General features: G+C 50.5%; 1 long non-coding RNA gene across 1 annotated transcript; it reads left to right on the top strand.

The window, feature by feature from the left end:
• The first annotated feature begins 24,316 nt into the window (after positions 1–24,316).
• On the top strand, positions 24,317–25,843 carry LOC127190117 (uncharacterized). Its single transcript, XR_007830689.1, has 3 exons — positions 24,317–24,447; positions 25,432–25,563; positions 25,727–25,843. It is a non-coding gene; the product is annotated as an uncharacterized LOC127190117 (long non-coding RNA).
• The last annotated feature ends 503 nt before the right edge of the window (positions 25,844–26,346 follow it).

The raw sequence follows: 26,346 nt of genomic DNA, 5'->3' as shown, positions 1-26,346 counted from the left end.
CTGAATTACTCTCTTGTCAATATTTGTTCCCTCTCTGCCCCTTTAGATGGGCTGTTCACGAGGCCGGGCATTATGTTGGACGACCAGTGAGCTCCCAAGATAGTTGGACACTCGGCGGGATGTGGAGAGGTGGACAGTCACTTCCCCGAAGCAGCAGTTGAGTGTCTCCTGTAGAGATGTCTTAGACGGTAGAGGCAGTTCCACATGAAAACCAAACTGGGTGTGACAAAACAGAGACGTTTATGAACCATTCAGCACAGCTCTACTTGTTCAGGAATACAGTAGTCGCCTTAAAATACTCATGGTGGTCTACTGTGAGCTGGTACTGGAGGTTCGGGATTTAGAGGGTGGCTATCGGCTTTGTGTGCACATATGTGTGTGTGTGTGTGTGTGTGTGTGTGTGTGTGTGTGTGTGTGTGTGAGAGAGAGAGAGAGAGAGAGAGAGAGAGAGAGAGAGAGAGAGAGAGAGAGAGAGAGAGAGAGAGAGAAGCAAGCACCTAGTGTCTTCCTTTAAAATGCTTCATGTCATTTTCTGAGAGTCTCTCATTAAACCCGAGCCCGCCATTTCAGCCGGACTGGCTAGCCAGCAAGTGTATAGGCTGTTTCCTGTCCATCTCTCCATGCTGAGGTGCAGGGATGTGCTGCTGTGCCTGGACCCATATTCAGGATGCTTTACCTACTGAACACACCCCAGCCCACGCACTTCATTCTTAAGGAGCAGGTTGAGGTTGGAAAAGTTAATTAGTTAACTTCAGTTAGCGGTAAGCTTTAAGGTGGAGAGCGAGGTGACCACATAGAAGTGGTGTCTGAGGAGACAGGGAGGTGGCAGTGGCCATTCATGGGGTCACTGGGGTGTTCTGTGGGTGTACTGGTCTCTGTGATCACAGAGAAAGGTCAGAGGTCACAGGAGATATCGTCAGCTTCCCGGGTTTAAGGCTGGAGCTCTGCAGACAGTGAGGGGTAGAGTGGCCGCTCTGACGCACCAGATTCGGCATCCTGGGTTTCACTCTCCTGACTCATGTCCTAGTGAATCTCACTCGGTGGAGAGATTGCTAGAAAACAGGCCAGAAGCTTCTCTTCCTGTGTCAGAAGGAAGTGGCCAGGGTCAGTTTGCTGTTGATGTTTGTAATCCAGATTTCTTTCTCTATCCGGCAATCTTTCCTTTCTTAGTTAAGGGTGGGGTGGGGTGGGGTGGGTGGTTCACTTTTTGTAATAATCAGAGCCTCCAGCATGCTGTCTTTTATTTCCACAATTTTTTATTGCCATGATAATGTGAATCGAATACATTTCTACACTACTTTCCTAGAGAGAACTCTCTGGAAGACACTTAATCCTTTTAGTTCCTTAGGACAAAAGGTTTATCATGTGATCTGTGCTTAGCTGGGAGTTGAAGCAGAACCACGTGAGAGCCCGGATTTCTCATCTCAACAGAGAGCCCTTGGCGCTCTGGGGTGGAGGCCTCAGGTATCATCCACTAGTCCGTGTTCTGGGCACTCTGTGTGCCAGGTTCTCACGTGTTGGGTTACACACCTCTGAATGGAGCCCTGTCCTTGGCGACAAGTCTGGGAAAGCTGGTTCCCAGTGAGCTACCTGCTCCTTCTGCCCTCAGGAAAGGCACACTCACAGAGTCCTGGCCGGGACCGGTCCTGTTTGATGAGCTCAGGACTCTTGTTAAGTGAAGTCACATGTTGGGACTGAATGGACATGACTCATGCTTGCTCACTGTCTTCAAAGCCACAGTCTTCTTCCCACTAAGACTTTGGTGTGGAGAGATGGCAGCCTGGACTCAGAACAGAGCTAGGGGCCAGCCCCTTGGCCACACCTACCATGAAACTGGGGACCAATCATCTGTTTTCCATCCACTGGGCCCCACCTTCCATGTAATTTGGAGCCAACCATCTACTTTCAAGCCTCTTGGCCACACCTATCATGGAACTTGGGGGCCAATCAATCATCTACTTTCTCAGAGCGTCAGGTTACCGGCCTGCAAAATAGAACTGCAGCCCCCTCTTATGGCATTATTGAGAGGTGTGCAGGGGGATGGTGGGACCGAGGGCAGCTACTTAGTAAAGGGAGGGACTGGCAGAGTAGAGCCTGGCAGAGCATGTTGGATGTGACATCAAGACTTCCTGTGGGATGGATGGCCACCTTTTGGAGAAGGCCCCTCTTACCCAGTGGCTGGTGGCAGATGCTTCATGCTCTCCCCAGTAAGAACTTAGTGTGGCGGCACAAGTCTTTCTCACTGTTCTCATCACCTCCTCATTCTTGGAGCTTCTGGTCAGCCCCCTCCATCAACTTCCAGGAGGCCTCACCTGGGAAGGGCAGGGGCCGCTAACTTTTCTCCACTCAAGGATCCTAGCCAGTTAGTGGTTTTAGATTTGTTATACTCTGTGTTCTCTGGCCTTGAAGATGCTGGGGTGTGCCCAGAGCACTAGAAGCCACCAGCATTTATTGGGCAGCTTTACAGGGACATTTACAAGCCCATGGAAGCCTTTCTAACTCCCATGCAAGGGGCTTTGGCCCATTGTTTTCGGTTAAGTGAGGCCCAGAGAGGCTAAGCAATTTGCTGAAGGTCACGTAGCTTGAGACAAGGCAGGGTTCCAAGCCTTCTGGTTTCCAGGCAAATCTTTTGGCACCGCACAGACTCTTGGATGTTGGGCTGTTTTCCCCATGAGCACTTTATCAGCACCCAGATTTCCCTCTTACTATTGCTTGTTGAGGTGGACAGTCCGCAGAGTTTATTGAAGAAACATGCCCTTGGGCAGGAGCATCACTGTGGTCTTAGGTACCCTGGGAGATGGAGATGCTAAGACTTAGGTGCAGAAGTGTGTTAGGGTGATGCTTTTAGGATCCACACACACTGGGGAGGAGTTGGGTTGCAGCAGTCACAGCAGAGGCTTATTCTCCAGAAAGTTCTGGAGCCAAGACGCCCCTCAGAATTGTCCTACTGTGAACCGACGGTCGGGGCCTCAGAGCTTGGATATTTCCCCACTGGCTATGAGCTAAACCATGGAAGGACTGAGAACCTGTGTCACCTTCTAGTGGTACCTCCCAGTGAGGAACTCAGCTGAGTCCCAGCCACCCATCTCCTGGCTCTGGAGGACAGGGTGTCTCATTGTTGAAGAAGGATCTGGTGACATCTCATAGCATCCTCCCTCTCACACTGGGATGCGGACATCACTTCTGCATCCCTGAGGACAGGTGCCCTGGCGGGACATTCCGATGCCTCAGGTGGCATGATGTCTGGTCTTGTGTCAACCTGACACACAAACTAGAGTTATCTGAAAGGAGAGAACCTTATTTGGGAAAGGCCTGTATACGATCCAGCTGTGGGACATTTTCTTAATTAGCTACTGATGGAGGGACCAGCCCCTTGTGGGTGGTTTTACCCCTAGGCTGGTGGTCCTGGGTTCTACAGGAAAGCAGTCTGAGCAAGGCATGAGGAGCACCACTCTGTGGCCTCTATATTAGCTCCTGCCTCCGGGTTTCAGCCATGTTTGAATTCCTGTCCTTGCTCCCTTCAATAACGGACTATGATGTGAAAGTGTAGGCCAAATAGACTCTTTACTCACCAACCTGTTTTTGGTCATGGTGTTTCCTCACAGCAATAGAAACACTAAGATAGAAGTTAGAACCAAGCATGTAGTGGGGTATTACTGTGACACACCTGGCTGTGTTTTTGGGAGGATTGTGGAAGGACTTTGGAACTCTGGGCAGGAAAAGCCATCAAGTGCTGTGAGCTCAGTGTGGTGTTTTGTGGGAGCTTAGACGATGAGAACGCTGAGAGCAGCGTGGATGGTGGAGGCCTGGCTGAGGTTCTGTGCATATGGCCAGCGGGGGCAGAAGGGTCAGCCGTGACCAACAAGAGGCCAGCTCCAGTGCAGTGGAACCTTTGTGCTGCTGGGACAACTGATGCTGCTCAGCTGGAGCTGAGAGGTCAGAGGTGATTAAGAAGAAACCAGCACCACTGAGGTGAGATCTGGGAAGTGCTTCCTCAGGGTCAGCACACACAAGCTATGTCCAGAATAGCCAAGGCCCTACCCTGCCTCGGTAGCTGAACTTGGTAGTATAAGAGCCACTGAGGTTTTGAAGGCATGAAGGGGTCATGGAAAGCAGCTGAGGCTCGGCACTGTGAGAGGCCAAGAGAGGCCACTGGTGAAGGTACAGTCGCAGTGGCAGTTGAAGGCCCAGGATGGAAGAGGTCACGCAAAGAAATTGAGGCTTGCACCAGGAAGAGAGCCTATGCGAGGCTACTGGTGAAAGGGCAGCCCATTGCAGCAAGGGACCCCAGCAGTTTTTGGAGATGCCAGTACCATGGATGACCACCAAGAACAGCAGCAGCAGGGAGTGGAGCCAGCTGCAGCCTAGAAGACCAGCCGTGTGTGCTGCAGAGGGCGGAGCTGGAGGCATGACTCACGTCCCCTAGAGGAGTGAATTCCAGATAATTGGACATTGAGGTATCTCTAACTAAACCATTAGATTTTAGTTTTTCTTGGTTCAGATTATGACTGTACCCTGGTTCTTCCCTCTTGAAGAAGGTATTTAATTTTGATTTCTGTAGGAACCTACAGCTGAAAGACATGGAACTTCTAAAAGAGCCTTTAAATTTTTAGAGAGATTGGATATTTTAAAGACACTGAAATTTTAATGTGTCTGAGTTTGTAAAGAATGTGGAGCTTTTAAAGTTATTTATAATGTGAGTTCTTGGGGATAAACAAGAAAGGAAAGGTGTGGCTTAATAGTGATGTGTTTGTGTGTCAAACTGACAAGGGGTCAGTTGTGCTGGCTGCTCTTGTGTCAACTTGACACACAAACTAGAGTTATCTAAAGGGATGAAAGCTTATTTGAGAAAAGACTCTCTAAGAGATAGCTGTAAGGAGTTTTCTTAATTAGTTGCTGATGGAGGGCCCAGAACTTTGTTCGTGGTCCCATGCCTGGGCTGGTGGTCCTAGGTGGGAGCAAGCCAGTAAGCAGCACTCCTCCATGGCCTCTGCATCAGATCCTGCCTCCAGGTCCCTTCCACGTTTTGGTTTCTCTTCTGGCTTCCTTCAATGATGGACTGTGACGTGGAAGTGTAGGCCGAATAAACCTTTCCCTTCCCAACCTGTCTTTGGTCATGGTGTTTCATCAACAGAAACCCTGACTAAGATAGTAGGGCTTTAAAATAAGCATCCTTAGTCATGGTATGGTCTAATTAGAGATGGCTGAAGTCACAGGCATGGTCAGATGACAGTGTTTAGTGGGTTAATCAATACCTAAGAGAAAGCTAGAATGCTGTTGTGCGAATGCTTGTTCTGTGGTGCTCTGGCCATGAACTCCCGATGGAAAAAGGGGACATCTGATCATCTGTCATGGTTCACCCTGTACAAAAGCAGGGTTTATAGGGGAGAAGTGGCTCTCTGCCTCCATGTGCAATTACTGGTTAATTTTGATCTTTAAGGAAACTCAAGATCTGATAGGCACAAATCTGGGTTAGATGCACACAATGTGAAAATTCAAAGATGCTGAGAGCCCCGAATTCCTGGTGATGCTTCAGCATGGCCAGAGGAAGTGTGTTCTGCTGTGGGCAGAACCAGGAGGCTGGATGGACCCATGACAGCTATTCTCTTCTTCTCAAAGGAGAGTTTGGATTCCCAGCACATAGTAGGTGCTCAAGCAGTGGTAGCCAGAGGATGAGAAGGATGATTTTGCCCCTTCCAAGCTTGCTATTTTCAGGAGTATTACCACCACACACATGGACTTTAAGGTTGCAAACTTGGAAGTCACTGAGGATCCTTTTCTTTGCTCTCCTTCCCCACCCAAGGCATAGGCACGTTTCTACCTCCAGGAACCTTCCCCAGCTCCCCAGCCCTTTCCTCCCTGTTAACTCACATTTGTCCAAGTGGACACCACCTCCTGACGCCTCATTGCAGCAGCCCTCAGATCACTCAGCCTGCTTTCACTCCTGTTTGCTGTTGAATTCTTTCCAGCCTATAAATACCCAATAGTATTATGTCATAGCCCTATATAAATCTCTTCAGTATCTTCTTCTGAACTGCAAATAAGCCCTGCCTTCTACCAAGGCCCTGCTCGATCTGGTCTCTTCCAACTTCCCCAGCCTTGCTTTGTGCCTAGTCACATAATGTGCTGTTTTCCTTATCGTATCATTCTCCTCCCACTAAGGGCTTGCAATAAAGCAGCCAGTGATAAATATCTGTTGGGTAGATAGATGAGGGGTGGGAGATACATAGATGGATCAGTGGTTAGAGTTAGAGAAATGGTTAAATGATGAATGGATGTGTGGTGGGTAAATAGGGGATTTATAGGCAGGTGGATGGACAAAGGGATGAAGTGATGTAGGGATAGAGGGATAGAGGGCTGGATAGATGGACGAAGAAATGACAGAGGGGTAAATGGATGGATAAGTGGGATAATAGGTAAATGAATGGGGCTTGTGGCTGCCTGGATAAATGAATATGGGTGGACAGATATAAATAGGGACAGATGCATGAATGAAAAGATGGGTAAGTGGGTAGGTAAATAGATGAATGCATGTACACAGGCATAGAAAAGTAGATGGGCAGACGATGTGTGGACTAACAGTGTGTAGCCATGTTTGATCAGAAGACAGAAGCCATCTCTTGGCCAAAGTTCATGGCTAGGCCATGAGCTCCGAACTGTGGGATGCACCACATTGCCTGAAGTCACTGACTTCACTGCACTGTGAGCTTTGGGGACATATGGAAGCCCCTGGCACAGCTCATCCCAGTCTGAAGTACACACTGTAGCTCTCCCCACACCGAAGCTCCCACACACACACCGAAGCTCCCCACACACACACCGAAGCTCCCCCACACACTATAGCTCCCCCCACACCGAAGCTCCCCCACCTACACCGAAGCTCCTCCCACCCCATCGAAGCTCCTCCCACCCACACCAAAGCTCTCACCCACACTGTAGCTTCCCCCACCCACACCATAGCTCCCCACCCACACCAAAGCTCCCCCCACCCACACCGAAGCTCCCCACCCACACCAAAGCTCCCTCCACCCACACCGTAGCTCCCCCACTCACACTGTAGCTCCCCCCCCAATCAATCTACCCATTTGTACTTGTGCCTTTTCTTTAATCTTCCAGTGGAACTTCAACGTCCCTCTTGAATTTTAAATTTCCTCTGTTCAGATGGTTGTCTAAGGCAGAGAGCATGTTTGTCCCCTGATTGCTCTCATCCCATCAGTCAGTTCTGCGAAAACACAGCCCGCATCCTTGGATCTGCAGTTTCACAAAGAGCCATCACCTGGGCTGTGGGGTGTTTCTTATTCTTGGCGCATCTTTGATTTATTAAACATTTTTAGAAAATTTTGCATATGTTTAGCACATGGAAAACTCTCTCCCTCCCATGAAATAGAAAATCTGAAAAAGGGAGGGATCCAGAGATTTGGGTGTCTAGACTTCCTGATTTTCTGAATACAGTGTGCCAATATTTTCAAGGCCTCTTCACCTTGAAAGAAGAGATCTCTGAGTTTCTCTCTCTAAAATGAATTTCTAGACACTCCCTGGAATTGCTGACCTCCCAAAGTACGTTTGTATGCTGGCTGTGTGTTGTGTTGGCATCAGCCTGGCTGGTGTTAGACAGCCATTGGCTGACTGAGTTATTTTGGACAAATTGTCCATCTTTCTGAGTCTGTCTTAAATAAGTTTTATGCTTAAATGAGCAATATGACATTTGCAAAATTACCTGAAGCACAACAGATATTTAATTTTTATTACCTTGCCTTGCATTCCTTTTCTACTTTAAATTTTCCTTTTCCTTTGTGGGACTGGAGACTGAACCTGAGATCCCACTTATTTCAGGTAAGAACCCTAGCTCTCTTTTTACCTTTTGTTTTGAGACAAGTGTCTCACCAAGTTGCCTGAGTTGGCCTTGAACACCCTTTGTAGCCTTGTCTTTGAGCTCCTGATCCTCCCGACTCGGTTTGCCAAGCACTGAGATTATACAGCTGTCACCACATCTGGCTCACCTGTGATTTCTCATGCAAAACATGCATTGTTCTCTAAGTGGGCACAGCAGCCAATGGAAATTTTACAAAATCGAGTCAGGCAGAGTGGAGACAGGTGCCATCCAGCTGTGTAACGCCTCTCACCGAGTGCCTATTCCTCCACTCACTTAAGTCCCTGTGCACTGGGTACCATCTTCCCATGTTGCAGAGATCTCTTCTTTCAAAGTGAAGAGGCCTTGAAAATATTGGCACTGTACCATCCTAAGGCACAGCAGAGACCATCTCTGTGGAAACCTAGCAGACAGATCCACAGGCAGTCACGAAACTGGTACCTTGCCAAAGTACCTGGTAACTAGAGGAGGAAGACATGTTGGAAGTATGGTGGGGACAGTGGTTACCACCCATCACGGCTGACATGAAACCTCATGCTCACCATGCACTCTAACCACAGACCTTTATGTAAAGTGACACTGATTGTCACCTGGGTGATTATCTTCATCAGTGCATTTTGTTGGTGGTGGTTGCTGTTGTTGTTTGTTATCGACAGTTGTTGTTGGTTGTTGGTTGTGTTGGAGTGTGTGTCTAGTACCGGCTCTGAGTGTGTGGTGGTGATGAGAAGACCTCACTCATAGCCCTTGTCTTTGAGTTTCAGTTCCCTTGTCTGTGACACGGGGGGCAGTAGGACATGCCTTATAGAACTGCAAGTGCATGGGTTAGGGTGGGCAAGGTTAAGGTGTTGGACTCCTCTGAGAACAAGAAGGCAGCCCACCCTCCAGTGTCTACAGCAGGATCTACCCAGGCTGCCATGTCTGGGTTCACCCCCCGACCCCCCCCCCCCGGCAAGCCAGGAGACAGAGTGGGAGCCAACGTTACTACTGCCTCAGGTCACACACCAAGAGCCTAGTTGGTCAGAATAAAGATTGCTCAGAAGACACTTCAAATAAGCGAGCAATACTAAAAGTTGACAACTAAGTGCAGTAATGAACAGGCACTTTTGCCCCCATATGTGCAAAATAAAAGGTGTGGGAAGAAGGCTGGCTGTCCGCTGCCTCCGATGTGGACTTCAGGTCCACGCCATCCGTGGGCAGCTCACCAATGGCTGAGCTGTGCTTGCGAAGTGACCCTTTCCTTAAATGCACCATGAGAATGCCTGAAACGTCAGTCTGAGGACTAACAGGAACCTCTCCCTGGGTAGCCTCATGTCTCTGTGCACGCTGTAGGGCCGCTTTGTGGGTAAAGCCCCTCAATATGTAGCAAGAGTGCACGGGGAGAGGCATAGCTATCAGCGCCTCTTTGCCAAGAGAGTCCCCTCTTATTTCCCAAAGAGCCTGGCAGCTGCTGAATGGATGGTTGGGTCAGGTCCGTCTATAGCCTCCAAAGGGTTTAGAACTGTGCTCGGCAGGCGGTATAGACCCCAGGCCTTTAGCTGTCACTGCCCTATATGTGGAACCGATGACCAGGTCCCCGAATTTGAGAAGACAGGACAGTGTGACTCTGAATGAAACTTGGTCCATGAATTGGGAATAATTTTCTTGGAGCATCACTGTACCCTTTAGGAAATGAGTGACTTCCTTAGACCTTAGGGATCCTAACTATAAAGGGTAGTTCGTTTGACCCATTGAGACAGTGCTGTTATTGGGGCTGGCATGACCTGGAAGTGCAAAGCCCTGTCAAGGCACACAGTCTGTTCTCTCCATGGTCCTGTGACCAGCAAGTTCATAGACTGCTGTGTATTGATCATGGGTGTGACTGTACTCTGTGCCCTGTCACTGACAGTCTCATCCCTGCTTGTTAACTTGCCTGGTGAGGGACAGTTTTGTCTTCTGAGTAGTTCTGTGTCTCTGGAGTTTACATTGTCCCTTACCTGCCCACTGAGAGTGTGAAGAGGGTGTGAAGGAGCTGGCCAGATGCTTGTGCACCTGTCAAGTAGGTCCCACCTCAGTCTTCTCAGCCCCACTTCAGTTCCGGGCCTGTGGTTGAGGCCTCCAGCACCTGTGCCTGGAGCCGTGCAGCTGCCTGCAGCTTTTCAGCCTTGGAGCTCTGCTTCATATTGATGGGTAAACTGTTGCCTAAGAGGGCTGCCTGGTGTATCACTGCTGCCTGAATCTCACCAGTGTTGCCACACTGCCCGCAGGACAAAGTTCCAATGGACTCATGTGACACAAGAGGCCCTGCTAATCTGATCCTGGTAGTGTGTGCTCTCTCCTCTGCCCTCCCATGTCAACCCCTCATGACCAGCGAGTCATTGCAATGAATATCTGCGAGCAAAGAAGTATTGTCAAAAAGGTGTACTGTGGGACACACTGTGACACATCACAGCTTCCACAGAATTTTGTTTTTCTGTCATGAGGGTGGAGGGCAGGTATGAGGGGAGGGGGAGATGAGTGGATTGGGGTGCATGATGCAAAATTCACAGAGAACCAATAAAAAGTTTAAAAGGAAAGAAAAAGAACCTTTTAGGCCGTTTCACCAAAGGAAGGAAGGAAGGACAGGAAGAAGGAAGGAAGGAAAGAAGGGCAGGAAGAAGGAAGGAAGGAAGGAAGGAGAGCAGCAGCCTCTGGAGAAGACAGGTCCTTGAATTCTGAGTCTCTTCAGATGCTGATCTTTATAGTTCAGTCAACCGGAAGGTCAGCTGCAGCCAATGAATAAGGGACACATCAGTAGGTAGGTCTGTGGAAGTCAATTCTCTCTTGTGGCACAGGGCGGGGGCTGAGGAGCACAGGGAGGAAGGGCAGTGGGGGGAGGGAAGGGGGATGGAGGGGAAAGGGAGGGGGGCCAGATGTTCCATTGTGTCACTTAGGCTGGTGTCATTCAACCTGATCTGACTGGAAGTCTGGGCCACTGTGTCTGATCCTTTATTTTATTTTAATTTTTTAGTTTTTTGAGACAAGGTTTCTCTGTGTAGCCTTGGCTATTCTGGACTCTCTTTGTAGGCCAGGCTGGCCTCGAACTCATAGAGATCATCAGCCTCTGCCTCCTGAGTGCTGGGATTACAGCTGTGGGCCACCACACTGGCCTCTGTGCCTGATTCTTAACATCTAGAGATGCCGCCCCACATTTCCATTGCTCAGAGTCCTTTGGGAACTTACATAGGCCGACCCTCCTCCTGGCCCCATCCCGATCACTGTAGGCAAGAACATCGGAGCCAAGGAGCTCAGGGCTTGGGTCATGGGGCCCCTGTTGGCTAGTTCTCTTGTATTGTGATATTTAATATTAACACGAGATCTTGGAGATAAGAGAGAAAAGGTTATTGTTAAACAATAAGGTACTTGTCTGTCAGGCTGACAAGAGGTCAATCGTCATGGCTAGTTTTTATAGCAACTTGACTCAGGTGAAAGCCACTTTGGAAGAGGGCTCCTCAGATGAGAAAATTGGCTACTGGTTTAGCCTGTGGTACCTTTTCTTTACTGATGATCAATGTGGGCAAGCTCATCCCACTGTGGGGCGGCAGGGTCACCTCTGGGTGTGCGGTCCTGGATGATGGAAGAAAGCAGGCTGAGCCAGCCATACTCTTCTGTAGTCTTTCCTTTGGTTCCTGCATCCTGGTTCCCACTCTGGGTTCCCTGGATGATGGGCCACAAGCCATAAGACGGAATAACCCTTTCCTCCCCAGGTTGTTTTTAGTCATGTTGTATTATCACAGCAATAGAAACCCTAAGTCAGACACTAGTGCAGTGATCTGGCCTCACTGGTCAACACTTTGAGGAGGTTTGGATCAGGGAACATATGTGAAGGCCCAAGGTGAGGCACTTCCTGAGAGTGATGGCCTGATCAGTAGAGATCCTGCCCTGGTCTGCTGACAGAAGGAAGAGCATCAACAGCCTGCAGCCTGCACACGTGTCATCTTCGGGGGTCTTCTCATGAACCGGATGTCTTTATCCACCCCTTGTCTCAAGCACCTAACAGATCATAACAGAACCCAAGGGGTACATTCCTTGTTTGTTTTCCAGGAAGGAATCATGTACTGGAAGTTTGGGTTTCTTTAAGGGTTCAGTTATGTTATGTGGACATGTTTTTGTTTTGATCCCGGGTGCACGGGGCTGCTTTAGTCTGTCCATAGCTGTTAAGTAGGATTGCCCCATGCTCTGGCAGGGGTGTGATCTTTGCCAGCTGCAGATAGTTTAAATCTGAGGACTCTGAGAGAGTATAAATACCAGAGCAGGAAGAGATTGGAGGAGGGAGCTCCAAGAAAGAAGGAGGCAGCTGCTGCTCCCCGCTGCTGCCCCTGGTGGTTAATGACCCAGTTTGATGAGAAGTAGTTGGAGATCTTCTGAAAGGATGAGTGGACTTGCCCCGAGGAACCACATCCCTAGCCAGCAGGAAGTACTATAGAGCCTTACTCCGCCCTCTCCCCTCTCCCCTTCTTTCTCTCTTACATAGTGTTGGAGGGTTGGAAGGGATTTGGACAGATAGGGGTTGGAAGGGAGGTAGAGGCATAAGAAACCCAAATAAAATAGACTTTAAAATATGCACTACAGAATTATATTTAGCTAAGCTCACTTTACTGTTGCCCTTGGGACCTTGTGGTGACACTGCAGCCAACACATCCCAAAGGCCTCCAGAGTCAGGTCTCCTTTTACATGTGCGCCTCCTGGTCCCTTCTTATGAAACCAATTCTCCATGCTGTTCTCTGCAAAGGTACCTTTGGAGTGTTTACACTGCAGATTGCTCCAGACCCAGATCATGGGGCAGCAGGTGCAGAGAACCATAGAGCCAGGCAGATCAATGGCGATGTGCAGGAGGAAGAGGACATGTTAGACCAGTCTCCTGCTTCTGCCTACTCTCCTGATCTTGGAGCTTCTATAATCTACTGTCCTGATCTTGGGGTTCCTATCATCTACTGTCCTTATCTTAGGTCTCCCTATTTTTGCCCATGCCTGATCAGAGCTCAGTCTTGCAAGAGGAGGGCAGTTATTTGAATTTCTTGTCTGAAACTCCTCTGTATTGACAGAATTCAATACTGTTCTTCCCCAAAGCTAGTGTCTACCTGTCTCTCTGGTGTAATTGATTTCTGCTTTCCCTATAGCAGCAGACTGAGTTTGCTGAAGGAGGGATTCTAAGTGGCAGATTGCACAGAGAGAAACAATCAAAGCTCAAATGGCTGCTCTCTGAGATTTCCCTCAGCAGGATTTTCCCTCCCAAAGAGGCAGACTGCTATTCCTGACAGAAAGTGTGGTTGGTCTATCCAGTGCTCAGTGACATGAGATCAGAGCCACCAGCTTGTTCTAAGTGAGGCTAGCTGGGTTCTGCATCACTTAAGGTGTGTGTGGCCTTGGACGGATCAGTGCTCAGTGTCAGAAAGTGAGATTGAGACTAAATGCCTGAAGAAGTACACCTTAAAGGGTTCATTTGGGGCTTATATGGGCACAGTCTATGGTGGTGGGAACGTGATGGCGGCAGCGTGTGAAAACAGCGAATGACAGCGTGTTCATAATTAGGAAACAGAGAGCTGGATGCAGACACTCAGTTTCCTCTTCCTGTTAATCCAGCCCAGGCTTCCTGCATGGGAAGCCACTGCTCACACCCACAGTGGGTCTTCACACCTCAGTATGCCTCACAGACACTCCACGCTGATTCCAAAATTCAGTCAAGTTGACCACAACGACGATTGGCCACCACCCCAAGGACAGCATTAGGGTTCATAGAGAGGCTTACAGGCCGTGGTCTAGCCAATCCAACAATGGCAGTCTACCCACAGAAAGCCCAAGAGGTGGAGTCTCTCAGCTGGTCTTCAGTGTACACTAGAATCCGGAAGAAGGAGGCTGTTGTGCCAGTGGAGGAATGAACTTGGCAGAGACAGCGAGGGCAGGAAGGAGAAGAGCAAGAATCCTATGTCCTGGACATAAGCTGCCATCAGAAGGTATGGCCCAGGCTAAAAGTGGGTCTTCCCACCTCAAAAGGTCCAGATTAAAGCTTCACACTTGGAATTGTTTCATTCAGAGAATTCCATCACAGGTAGCCCAGCTGCTTGGGTTTTAGTTCTTTCCACATGTGGTCAAGTTGACAACCAAGAATAGCATCACGCTGTCAAGCCGCCTGTCGTATCAGAACTATTGTCTCTTTAGGACAGTGGTTCTCAATATCCCTAATGCTGCAGCCCTTTACTATAGCTGTTCATGTTGTGGTGACCACAAGCATAAAATTATTTTCACTGCTACTTCATAACCGTAATGTTGCTAATGTTATGAATTGTAGCATAAATATCTGTGGTTTGGGACAGTCTTAAGTGATCCCCACGAAAGGGATGTTCAGTCCACAAAGGGGTCTCGACCCACAGGTTGAGACCTGCTGCTTTAGATTGTGGCCCCCTTAGTGTTGCTGAGGAAATGCCTCAAGACACCGTCCATTTTCCCTGGTTCTAGTGGACTTGAAGCTCTCTAAGCTGAGCAGCACTCTGGTAGCTTCCTGTCAGCCCAGCCATTGTAGCCACTCTGGATGCGTCGTGACCACAGCCTCGGTTGCTTTAGGGACTTCAAAGCCTCGATGTGTAGCCCGAGCTGGCTTTGAACTCACTTGCCCCCTGCCCCAGCCACCAAGGTGCTGGGATTATAGGTGTGGGTTGCCATGCCTGGCTTTGAAGGCTGGTTTCCTGCTGAGTGCACTGTCTCTTCACTTGGGTCTGTAGATGTGTGATGAGTGACCGGAACTAGAGGAGAAGGTGCTCTGGCTCCGTCTTCATGTCCTTTTGCCTGTCATCTGTGCCATCTTAACATGGGTGAGATTCCACTTCGCTCTGCACGTCAACATGCCAATCACTGAGAATTCTGCCCAGGGCTGTAACACAGGGCCAGCTGGATCCAGAAAGGCATGTAGCCACCACCATAACCAGAAACACCCTGAAGGAATGAAAGAGTGGCATTAAAGGCTGCTCCCAGAGCAGACAGCCCCCCCCCCTTTATTAGCATGTATCTCTCTGCCATTACTCACACTCTCATCTGACTCCTCAACCCTCCTGGAGTCCAGAAGGTGATGTGCAAGTAAAATTCTGTATGAGCCATCCTTCACCCACTGAATAAAGCCTTTATCTTCCTTAATGCTCACCTCACAGACATTGGCTTTCCCAGGAGATGCATTTGGACCTTGGTCTGGTCCACTCTGACTCTTCCTTTCCTTTCCTTTCAGGGTTTTTGTGGAGGATGGATAGGGCTCTGCTGTTCATCCCTGTTTCCTGTCTATGAACACACAGCCTAGACTATGTGTACCCAAGTGTGACAATACTTACACCGAGCGCACTGCACACCCAAGTGTGACAAAAATCACACCCAGTGCACTGCACACCCAAGTGTGATAAAACTCACACACAGCACACTGCACACCCAGGTGTTACAAACTCACACACAGTGCACTGCACACCCAAATGTGACAAAACTCATATACAGCGCACTGCACACCCAAATGTGACAATATTCTTACACACATTGGGCACTGCACACTCAAGTGTGACAAAACTAACACACAGAGCACTGCACACCCAACTGTGACAATACTCACACATGGCACACTGAACACCCAACTGTGACACTACTCCTGGTCACACTGTTCTCAGCCAAGCTCTCCCATATTTCCTTGCGCAGAGGGAACTGTGCTTCTTAGGTTCTTGCCCTCATGGGTGATAGAGATCAGAAGGTGGCAGCAGGTACTTGTTAGGGCTCCTCATCCTTCTCTAGCCTCCTGTAGTCACTCTGCCTGTGTCTGGGTCTCCTCTATGACCCCAGTGCCCGCACAGAGTCTAGTGGGATCTGGCTGGCTGTGGCACGGCTCCTTGCCCGTTCCACATACTGAGTGTCTAATACACAGCCCGCTTTATCTCATCATCTCAGCAGTCCTGAGGAGAGAGTATTCTAGTCATTAGCCCCACTTTGCAGATGGAAACCTTGAGTCTCAGAGTGGTGACCTTGTCTGCTGCTGCCTGTTACCAGTCGGTGGCACAGCCAGCCAGAAAGAGACTCAGGGTCACCAGTGAGTCTAAGGCCATGGCCATTTTACTAGCCAAAAGTAGAACAAGTGTACTGGCCTGGATCAAGGCTCACTTCTGTCAGCCAGCTGTGACCCCAGCCACCAGTCTATGCTAGCCCCCAACCCTGCAGCCCTAAGCAGCAGGAGAAGCAGCATCCGCTCCCCTGAATCCATGGCAGTTACTTGTGACAGACACCCGAGCTAGGCTGTCGGGAGCTGCTGTGGCTCTGACAGGAGCCCAGGTCCCAAGCAGGCACTTCCAGGAGATGGCTTGCTTTGAACAGATCACTCAGTAGAAAGGAGAAGAGAAAGTGAGGGGGTGGAGGAGGCAGAAAAGGCAGAGGGGGAGAAGAGAGGAAGCCCCCGATTTCACAGAGCCCAACCCCACAAGAGTCTCTGATGACCAGCAAAAGGCTTTGAAAAAACGGAGGGCAGCATACAGGCCCCACTCTGAAAGTGGGGGTGGATCCTGGCAGATATCACATGAGGACCCCTGCTGTGGAGCCAGGGGAACGTCGAATGAGCTCAGGTGATAAAAAAAAAAATTATATATATATTAAAGTTAATAGGGAGCTGCCACACTGTCTTCTAACGCCCAGTGGGAATCCTGGGGGCAGAACCGCATCGGGCTGCTGCATCTTCATCCCCAGTCAGACTCCTCACTTCCTGAGAGGTCACTCAAAGCTAGGGAACATTCTCTCAGCTTGGGATGAAAGAGTCTTCCAGTAAAATGTGCCATGCAGGCACCCAGGTTTGAATGGCTCTCCTGTGACACCTCTTTCTTCTAACAGATTCCTGACTGCTTACTGCTGCAGGTGATATTCTCTGCAGTAAGGACCACAAAAATGGGGTGTCTCTATCTCTGGTTAGAAATAGGGGCCATGTGGATGCCTCGGGAAGAACGCTCTTTAGCATCCAAATCTGGGTCAAATCATCTGCTGCCTTCTTCCTAGTGTGCTTAGACACACTCCCTGCTTTGCCTGGCCAGGCAGGTGCTGTGCGGGCCCATCCCTTGGTTTTCCTTCATTTTACCCTGGACCACTCCCCTTTGACTGTCAAACTCCAGCTGAGTTCCTTACAGGTGTCCTTCATCATCACAAGCCCACGCCCTCCGTGCCGGCTCCTGCTCCTCTCTGTAGCCTTTCCTCCAGGCTGCTGTTTGTACACCTGGCACTTTCACCACCGTCTCTGGCCTCAGCTTCTGGAATGCCCAGTTCTCTCTCTCTCTCTCCAGAGAAGAGCGCTATTTTTTTTTTTCTACCTCAATATCCTTTGGCAAGATCCCACAACACATAGTTATCATCTGTCCCCTCCAGTGGCCTCTTATGCCTCAGCCCCAGGATTTAGAGGATTGTCTATTTATACATGTTGCGTTCTCAGTGTCCAAGCAAAAGGCACAGGCTCCAAGGATGTCTCTGGAACTCATGGTGCTTGGTGCTGGGAAGGAAGTGGAGAAACAGAGCCAGAGCTGGGGGATGCTGCAACATGTCCCGAGGTCATCAAATTCCTGGGAGGCTGAGAGCACAGCCATCAATTGGGGGATGGTATGTCAAGGAGGGACCAAGCAAAGCTTTCTAGCTTTTCTATAGAAGCCTGACCCTCCATGGGAAAATGCCATATGGATTTATGTGTGGTGATACATATAGCTGGTCTTTGCTACTTTGTAGGTTTTTCTTTTTTCCATCCTTTATCCACCACCTGCCCCGTTTCACCCTATATCACTAGACAGGAGAGAAAGAAGGATAGAGGGAGGGAGAGAGAGAGAGAGAGAGAGAGAGAGAGAGAGAGAGAGAGAGAGAGAGAGAGAGAGAGAGAGAGAGAGAGAGAGAAAGAGAGAGAAAGGAAAGCAAGAGAAAGAGAGAGAGAGAGAGAAGAGGAGGAGAGAGAGGAGGAGTAGAGAGAGAGAGAGAGAGAGAGAGCGCGCTCCTTGACTCTTATTTCTTTCTTCTTGTCTTTTGTTTGAGCAGGACTACTAACAAATTGCAGCCAACATCCCCCACCCCACCCCCTGCCAATGACCAACAACCACTGACCCTGTCTATGGAGGGGGAGGGGGGGGTACAAGCATTTATATACCCTCTAAAAAAAACTCCCAGAATTCCAAGCACCACACAATTACAGAAACTGCCTGCAGCTGGCAAAACCGTACCTCTGCTAGAGCATGAGGCAAACCACAGTCAGCTGCTGTGGACAGACTGAAGCAGCCCAACATTCTGGGATGTAATCTGGGATCAAAACAAAAATATATTCTTAAAATATTCCTTTTTTTTTTTTTAAGGAAACCAAAATTCCAGAATTGTACTACAGATGCAGGCCATGAGTTGGCCGTTTCACTTGGGCCTAAGACACGAGCTCTGGATGCATCTGACCCATCCTGCCTCGTTTCATGACCCCTGATGAGGTCACTTGGATGAAAACATTTCCAAGCTAAGACAAAAGAGCCTACAGACAGTCATTCAGAATAGATACTGTGGTTAGTGCCCTGAGACCTGTGACTATATTTTTGAATAATACGAATACGTTGATTAGACAATGTGACCCACAGGGAGACTAAGAGATGATGTGACTTAGCTATGTGAAGGGAGGGAGGGAGGAGGAGAGGTGGCTGAAAACTTCTGAGGGTCTGCTTCTGCCCAGGTCAAAGGTCAACAAGTAAGTGTCAAATAGGCAAGGTAACAAGCAGATTATCTGAAGGTGGGGACTTGACCCAAGCATGAAAACTAGAATCAATTAACACAGAAAGGAAGTTGTCTCTGGGTTTTTGCCTTTTTAAAAATTTTATTATTACTTGTAATTAAAAAAATATATTCACTTTATATCTCAATTGAAGCTTGAAGTGGGGGTGGGGGTGGGAGGAAGCATAGAAGGATCCAGAGGGGACAAGAAATCCACAAGAAGACCAACAGAGTCAACTAACATGGACCCATGGGGCTCACAGAGACAGAAGCACCAGCCAAAGAGCACGCGTGGACCCGCCTAGGCCTCTGGGGTTTGAGTGAAGGGTTGTTTTCAGTTATAAGCCAGATAGCACTATGAATTTTTAAAAAGTTCATGTGTTCCTAACTTTGATACAATTTACTTACTTAATTTATGCTTAAACAGGGTCTGGCCTAGACCTGTCACCCTGGCTGGCCTAGAACTCAAAGAAATCTGTCTGCTTCTGTCTCCCAAGTTCTAGAGTTAAAGGTGTGTGCTACCATGCCTAACTTCCATTATCTGGTTGTAAAACCCTGCAGCTTGGATACAATTTAAAATGTCACATAATTTCTTAGGCATACATTCTTTCTTAAATGAAAAGACCTGTGGCATAGCATCAGCGGGGCTGGGTAAGGTAAGGCACGTGCTTCTGCCTCAGCAATCTGGAGAACTATTGAAACCTGTTTAACCATAGGGTCCTATCCCAGGCTCCCAGGCTACTTGCACAAGCCTGTGCCTGTCTGGCATTGGCCCCCAGTTCTGCTCCAAGCCGAGCTCTGGGAAATAGCTTGGGTCTCTGCTATGGTCACTATCTGCTGGCAGCTTGACCGCTCCTGAGCGCAGGCATGTCTGTGAAGGCATGTATAGAGAGCCTTAGCCTAGCAAGAAAGAAGCCCTGAATGTGGGGGGCTGCCTCTCATGGGCTGGGGCCCCAGGCTAGAGAGAGGAAGCCAGCTGAGCTGGGTCCCAGCACTCATCTCGGCTTCCTGCCTGAGATGGAATATGTGCGGCCTCAAGCTCCCGCAGCCGTGGGAAACCATACCCTCCAACAGTGAGTCCGAACAAACCTTCCTCTGTTTAGTTGCTTGCACCAGGTCGCTGTAATGTAACCTATACAAGTCCTGGACAGGCCGGCCGGCCACCATCTTTATTCCACACATATAATATATAAACAAAACAAAACAAAACACTAATTATAGAGAATCCAGGTGGCCCTTGATGGAAGGAACCATTGGGTAGCCAGACACCAAAGCCTAAAGGTGTCCCTGAAGTCCACATCCAGCAGTAGCAGGCTGGGCCCTTCCTGGCTGCAGGGATGAGAGTGGAGACCTTGACAGCACCTCAGGGTGCTTTCCAGTGTCCTCCCTGGGGCCATTGTCCACAGCTGGTGTCCTTCACCGCTGGCTCTGGGGCTTGGTCTGCGTCATACCTAGCAGTCATCAAACCTTACAGAGGAGGGGACAGCAAGGACCAGGCACCCGCAGCTTTTTCTTTCCTGCCAGAGCCTCTCCAGCTGTCTGCCCTCCTCCTGTTTTGAGGTTACGCCACTGCTCCTCAGATCTGTCACACCCCTGCTCCCAACAGCAGGCTTCTCCCAGTCACGTCTGTAGAGGTTGAATTCTAGCCTTTCCTGAGGTGACTGTGCAGCTACCAGGGTGGTTTTTTTTTTAAGCCACCAACTCCTCTCAGAGCCCCGGAGGCCAGTTGGAGGACTCACCAATTCCCCTCAGTGGGCTTCCAGCTGATCTACCTCCTGCCCTGTGCTGTCCTCTCTGATGCCAACCCGGTCCTCCTTCCCCAAGAAAGCCAAGGTCCTAGGAATGCAATCAGGGTGGCCTCCTCCGGTGAGTGCTGAGGTCCTCTGTGAGGGTCCTCCTGCCTGGGACAGGAAGCAACACTTGCCACCCACCTCTTGGATTTCGTGTTGCCTGATGCCATGACTCCCTGTGGTGTGCACCAGGCAGGTAAATGGTCCCCACACTGAGGAGGAGAGGTGCCATGCCCCTGTACGGGATGTCTGGGCATCTGGCCATTGTCCATGTAACAGCCACTCCTTTCCTTACCTCCGGGTCCCTCTACCTCTCACCCTCTATTTGCCCTCCACAGGCTGCAGAGAAAAGGCTGCAGTCTGCTGTTCTGCAAACCGCTCAATGCTGGGCTTTGCCGAGGGGCTTTCGCTTATCTCCCACTCTCCCTCCTCAGAACGATATTGCACTGGTTTCAGTGTGGGGATTAATTTAACCCAAGCGAACAATCTACTCTCCAGCATGGAGAATACTCTCAGGCCTGTTCTTTATCTGTCTTCCTCCTACCCCACCCTAAGCTTCGGAGCTTAAAAGGCTTAAGACGCCTCTTAGGCCTGGAATCATTCTTATAAGGCAACTATTGATGAGCTAAACAGGGATGCTTGCCAAACTCAGTGTGGGAACTTTGCGCTCTGATTCCACCGCCCCGCACCAGGCGGAGGAGAAAAGGAGTCCTCGAAGCAGCTCAGATACGTTCTCGCCGGGGAGAAGAGGGCTACTGTGATCCCCACACAGGCCAGCCCATGCCTCCACCCTCTCATCTGATCAAGCAGTGACATCCAAAACGGTTCCACGTCAGCTCGGCCCAAGCCTGAGAGGAGGAAGTGTCCACCTCTGTCCTTCCACACACTCGCTGCGCAGCCACCCACACAGGAGCGTCCTCCCTGTGGCTCAGGAGCTGCCTCTGTTGCATTGTTTCATTTCCTGCTCACAACTCAAGGGCGGAAGTTTCTAGATGAGAAAATGGAGCCCCTGAGAGGGGAGGAGCCCAGCCAAGAGCTGTCGGTCATGAGGTATAATGTCAGGCTTTGATCTCGAGGAGGCTTGGACTTGTCAGCCTTCCTGAAGGGGAGAAGGAAAAACTGCGAGATGCGAAGGGTTCCCCCGCAGCCTCTGTTGCTGATGATTTTGGAGGGAAACTGAAAACAAGTTTCGAGGGCATAAAGCGTGGCTGCAGGCAGCAGCTTCCTGGACATTCACTCTCATTGTTGGGAAAACGGGTTGCCTTCTGCGCAGCGTCCCCACAGCCACACGTTTCTAGAAGGCCACGCTTTGCATGAAGCAGAAAGAAGAGGTGTGGAAATCAGGACAGAGACAGATTCATTCCTGGGAATCGATAAATTCCCCCTCCCACCCCACCCCCCCCCCCACCCCCCCCCCACCCCACCCCCCCCCCGCTGCCCAGTTTTGGGGACAGCAAGGCCCCAGGCTGTCTACAGCCTAAGTCATCTGAGGAGTATGTGACATCTACTCAGGGACCACAGAATACACAGTGGTGTCCTGATGAAATAATGATGAGCATGTCCTCCTCCCAGAATTCCTACGGGGGAGACTTACCATCCTCCAGACAGGGATTAGAACTAATAAATCACGTGTCACGATACAGGATACATACACAGAGCCAGAGGCTACACACACACACACACACACACACACACACACACGGCTTGTCAGAGGAAAGAAAATCCATCACCCTCAGCTTAGGCACCCAGCAGATGCCAACCCACAGTAAGTGGTCTGCAGTCCTTGGGACAGAAAAGTCAGGCAGGGACTATTTTACCCTGGGGACTTAATGTCTGATGGACATGGCTGCTGCTTTTATGAAGCAACAGCACCTTCTTGAGGGAGCTTTGTTGAATCCTGGAATCCTGGGTGTTTTTCAGGCTTCCCAGGGCACTTCCTGGAAATTCCTCACCCGGTAGGACTGGGGGAGTTAGCATTGTTCCCAACTTCTGCTGGCTCTGTGTCTCCAACAGCTTGCTTACTAATGACCAGAAATAAGCCAAGGACACCACTGAATGTTCTAGATGCGGAGCTAGGCTAAGCTGTCCTCACATGAGAATCACCCGGAAGGCAAAGCCTGAGTTCGTTTTGTTTGTTTGTTTGTTTGTTTGACTAAGTGATGCCCCAGTGACTTCCGGCTTCCTGTCAGCCATGAACAGTGCATCCATCTGGCCTCAGCAGACTCTAACTCTCCTTGCTCTATGCCCGCCATGCTGGTCTCCCCACTACTCTCCACAACTATGCTTGCTAGGCTTCCGCATTCCCTAGGTTTGGAATGTTGCTGGTGCTTCTTCCTCCCTGCAAGCCACACTTCTCATCTCTGCACATATTCATGCGCGTTGTCTAGCTGTTGCCTCCAAATGGACTCACTGCACCCTGGAGCACAGAGGATCATCACACACCCTGGAGCACGGAGGATCATCACACACCCTGGAGCATGGAGGATCATCACACACCCAGGAGCACGGAGGATCATCACACACCCTGGAGCATGGAGGATCGTCACACACCCTGGAGCACAGAGGGTCATCACACACCCTGGAGCACGGAGGATCATCACACACCCTGGAGCACGGAGGATCATCACACACCCAGGAGCACGGAGGGTCGTCACACACCCAGGAGCACGGAGGGTCTTCACACACCCAGGAGCACGGAGGGTCTTCACACACCCAGGAGCATGGAGGGTCGTCACACACCCTGGAGCACGGAGGGTCGTCACACACCCAGGAGCACGGAGGGTCGTCACACACCCTGGAGCATGGAGGGTCGTCACACACCCAGGAGCACGGAGGGTCGTCACACACCCTGGAGCACGGAGGGTCCTCACACACCCAGGAGCATGGAAGGTCGTCACACACCCTGGAGCACGGAGGGTCGTCACACACCCTGGAGCACGGAGGATCATCACACACCCAGGAGCACGGAGGGTCGTCACACACCCAGGAGCACGGAGGGTCTTCACACACCCAGGAGCACGGAGGGTCTTCACACACCCAGGAGCACGGAGGGTCATCACACACCCAGGAGCATGGAGGATCATCACACACCCAGGAGCACGGAGGGTCGTCACACACCCTGGAGCACGGAGGGTCCTCACACACCCAGGAGCATGGAAGGTCGTCACACACCCTGGAGCACGGAGGGTCGTCACACACCCAGGAGCACGGAGGGTCGTCACACACCCTGGAGCACGGAGGGTCCTCACACACCCAGGAGCATGGAAGGTCGTCACACACCCTGGAGCATGGAAGGTCGTCACACACCCTGGAGCACGGAGGGTCTTCACACACCCAGGAGCATGGAGGGTCGTCACACACCCTGGAGCATGGAGGATCGTCACACACCTAGGAGCACGGAGGGTCCTCACACACCCAGGAGCATGGAGGATCATCACACACAGGAATCTACAGGACTTCCCATGGCGGCCGGCCCCTTGCTGGGGCTAAGTTATGTAATCAGAAACCTGGCCTGGCAAAGGAGACTTCTCAGTGGGGCTCTCTATGGACTGTGTGGGAGACTTGGGGAGGCGGCCTTTCTGCATCCTCACCAAGGCTGCCAGGGATATTTGGCTGTGCAACTGTTTCTGCTATTTGTTTTCCTGTTAGTTACCCCCCCCCCCCAATGCTCCTGCCAGTTCAACTAGATTTGGGTGCCCTGTCTCTTTGCTTCTCTGCCTCATGCCCTTTGTAAATAGAAATACACTCTCCATGAAAAGTATCACAGGAAGTAAAGCTCTGCTCCAATACCCATCCCTTAGAGGCCCCCTCTTAGGGCGGTCCAGCTACACTCGGACCATCGGCTGCCACGTGTGCATGCTGTGGCATTTCCCCAGAGCCTCTGCCTGATCGATTACTTGCCATATTCTGTCTCGAAAGGTGCCCATCTGCAAGTATCGAGGATCTGGGTGCTGACCAGAGAGGACCAAGGATGAGTGATGCAGCTGAAGATTCCACTATTCATGTGTCCCAGCGGAGTGGACCACCATTGGCACGCAGGAGTACCAGGTTGGGGCAGGAGATAGGAGTATGGCGAAGAGAAGACAGGGCTCGAGCCTCTGTTGGGCTTGCACAGGAACAGCCAAGGCAGGGCACCTTGGGTGTGGCTTCAGGGAAGAATCAGGGTGGGGGTGTGGGCCCTGTGGGTGGTCTCTTGTCCTGGAGTCAGTAAGTATCAGGGAAACTGGGGTTGTGAGAATAACAGCATCCTTGCTCACCAGTGCTCTCAGCACTCCAGTGAGGTCTAAGAGGCAGGGGGAGGTATGGGCCATGAATTCCTGTGTTGTTTCTTCTGTAACTGTTGAGTGAGAATAAAACGGAAGTGACAACTAACACAGAAAGGGTGCCAATAGAGGAGAGGAAGAGGACAACTACTTAAATCTTCCTGAGAGCAAGGGCTTGGCTTAGAGGCTGACAAAGGTGGTTCTGGGTACTAAGGTACTGGGACTAAGTCACAGGCTAGCTTCCTGCTCTTTTTCCTCAAGCTGCACAGGACGGTGAGTTATAACTACAAAAGCCGGCAGGTCCCCAGGGCAGTGAATGGGACGTCAAGTATACAGTGAGTGACATGAGGTGCAGGGTGGTCCTTGGGAGACTTAGGATTGCATCAGAGGCAGGAAAAGTTAAAAAAAAAAAAAAAAAAAAAAAAAAAAAAGATTTGAACAGGGTGGGAATACTAATGCCAAAAGGATTCTAGAAGACTGGGGGTTCAGGAGGGAGCCCTGAGTACCAAGCAATGTTTGTCCCAGAGAGATAAAAGGAGGCAGTAACACTGGGCTCCTGATCTCCATTTATAGCGCTCTTGATGGTTACAACTCTTGCCCATCCTTCATGGTATTTAATTCTCACAACACAGTTGGGCAGACACTCTTGCTCAGTGACCAGGAAAGAGAGTCCTGGGGAACACAGATGGGCACAGAGAAGGGCGAGGTGAAGCAGGACCAGAGTCTACGCCAGGTCCCTCTGACTCTAAATTCACTCTGATTTTCAAAGAACAGGACCGTGATGAAAAACACTTTTGATACCATTGTAGTAACCGCCGCCATTTGTTGCAGGCTCCCATGTGCCAGGCGCTATGCTAAGAGCCTTGAAGTCATCAGTTTGTTTCATTGTCCCCATGTTCCTGTGAGTAAGGCCCTCTAATCCTCCACTGTGTCCAGGTGGGGAGGCTGAAGCCCAGAGAGATTAAGACACTTGCCCACAAGGCAGAGCCGTGATTGGAACCAAGATGAATCTAGCTTCAAATCCGTGCGTGTGACCTTTGTAATATTTTGCCTGTTCCTCAAAGAGGAGGAATCCGGGGGCCCTTGTCCCCACGACCTAATGCTGTTTGAAAAGATGGGAAACGGGGAAAGCAGCTCTTCATACCTTCAGCTCAGCTGAGCCAGAGCCGGCGGATAGCTTCCTTGGGGATAGACGGGTAAGGAAGGAGGCTGGCTGAGCGCTGGCTACCCGGTCCATGGGCACCCCACTCAGAGGAGGACTTCCCAGCACTGGCCACCTACCTTCTCCCAGTGCCAGCGTCACTCCGCCAATGTCTTCCCAGTGCAGTCTATAGCAAAGGGGGATGTGGCAGTTTGAACTTAAAGCATCTCCACAGGCTTGTGTTCAGAAAATTTAACTCTTGGTTTATGGTACTGTGTTGAAGAATGCGGGGCTTTTAAGAGGTGGAGCCTGGCTGGCAGGGAGAGGCAGCAAGGGTGGAGCCTGGCTGGCAGGGAGAGGCAGCAGGGGTGGGCCTGGCTGGCAGGGAGAGGCAGCAGGGGTGGGCCTGGCTGGCAGGGAGAGGCAGCAGGGGTGGGCCCCTGGTGCTGGCCTGGAATTTCTACTTCTAGGTCAGCTGCCCTGTGAACAACTGCTCCGCCCCATGAGGCCACTGCTTTGGACAGAACTGTTCCTGCCTCCCTG

Source organism: Acomys russatus, chromosome 5 (genome assembly GCF_903995435.1).
Source record: "Acomys russatus chromosome 5, mAcoRus1.1, whole genome shotgun sequence".
Lineage (NCBI taxonomy): Eukaryota > Metazoa > Chordata > Mammalia > Rodentia > Muridae > Acomys > Acomys russatus.
This window is presented reverse-complemented; position numbering and strand designations above follow the sequence as displayed.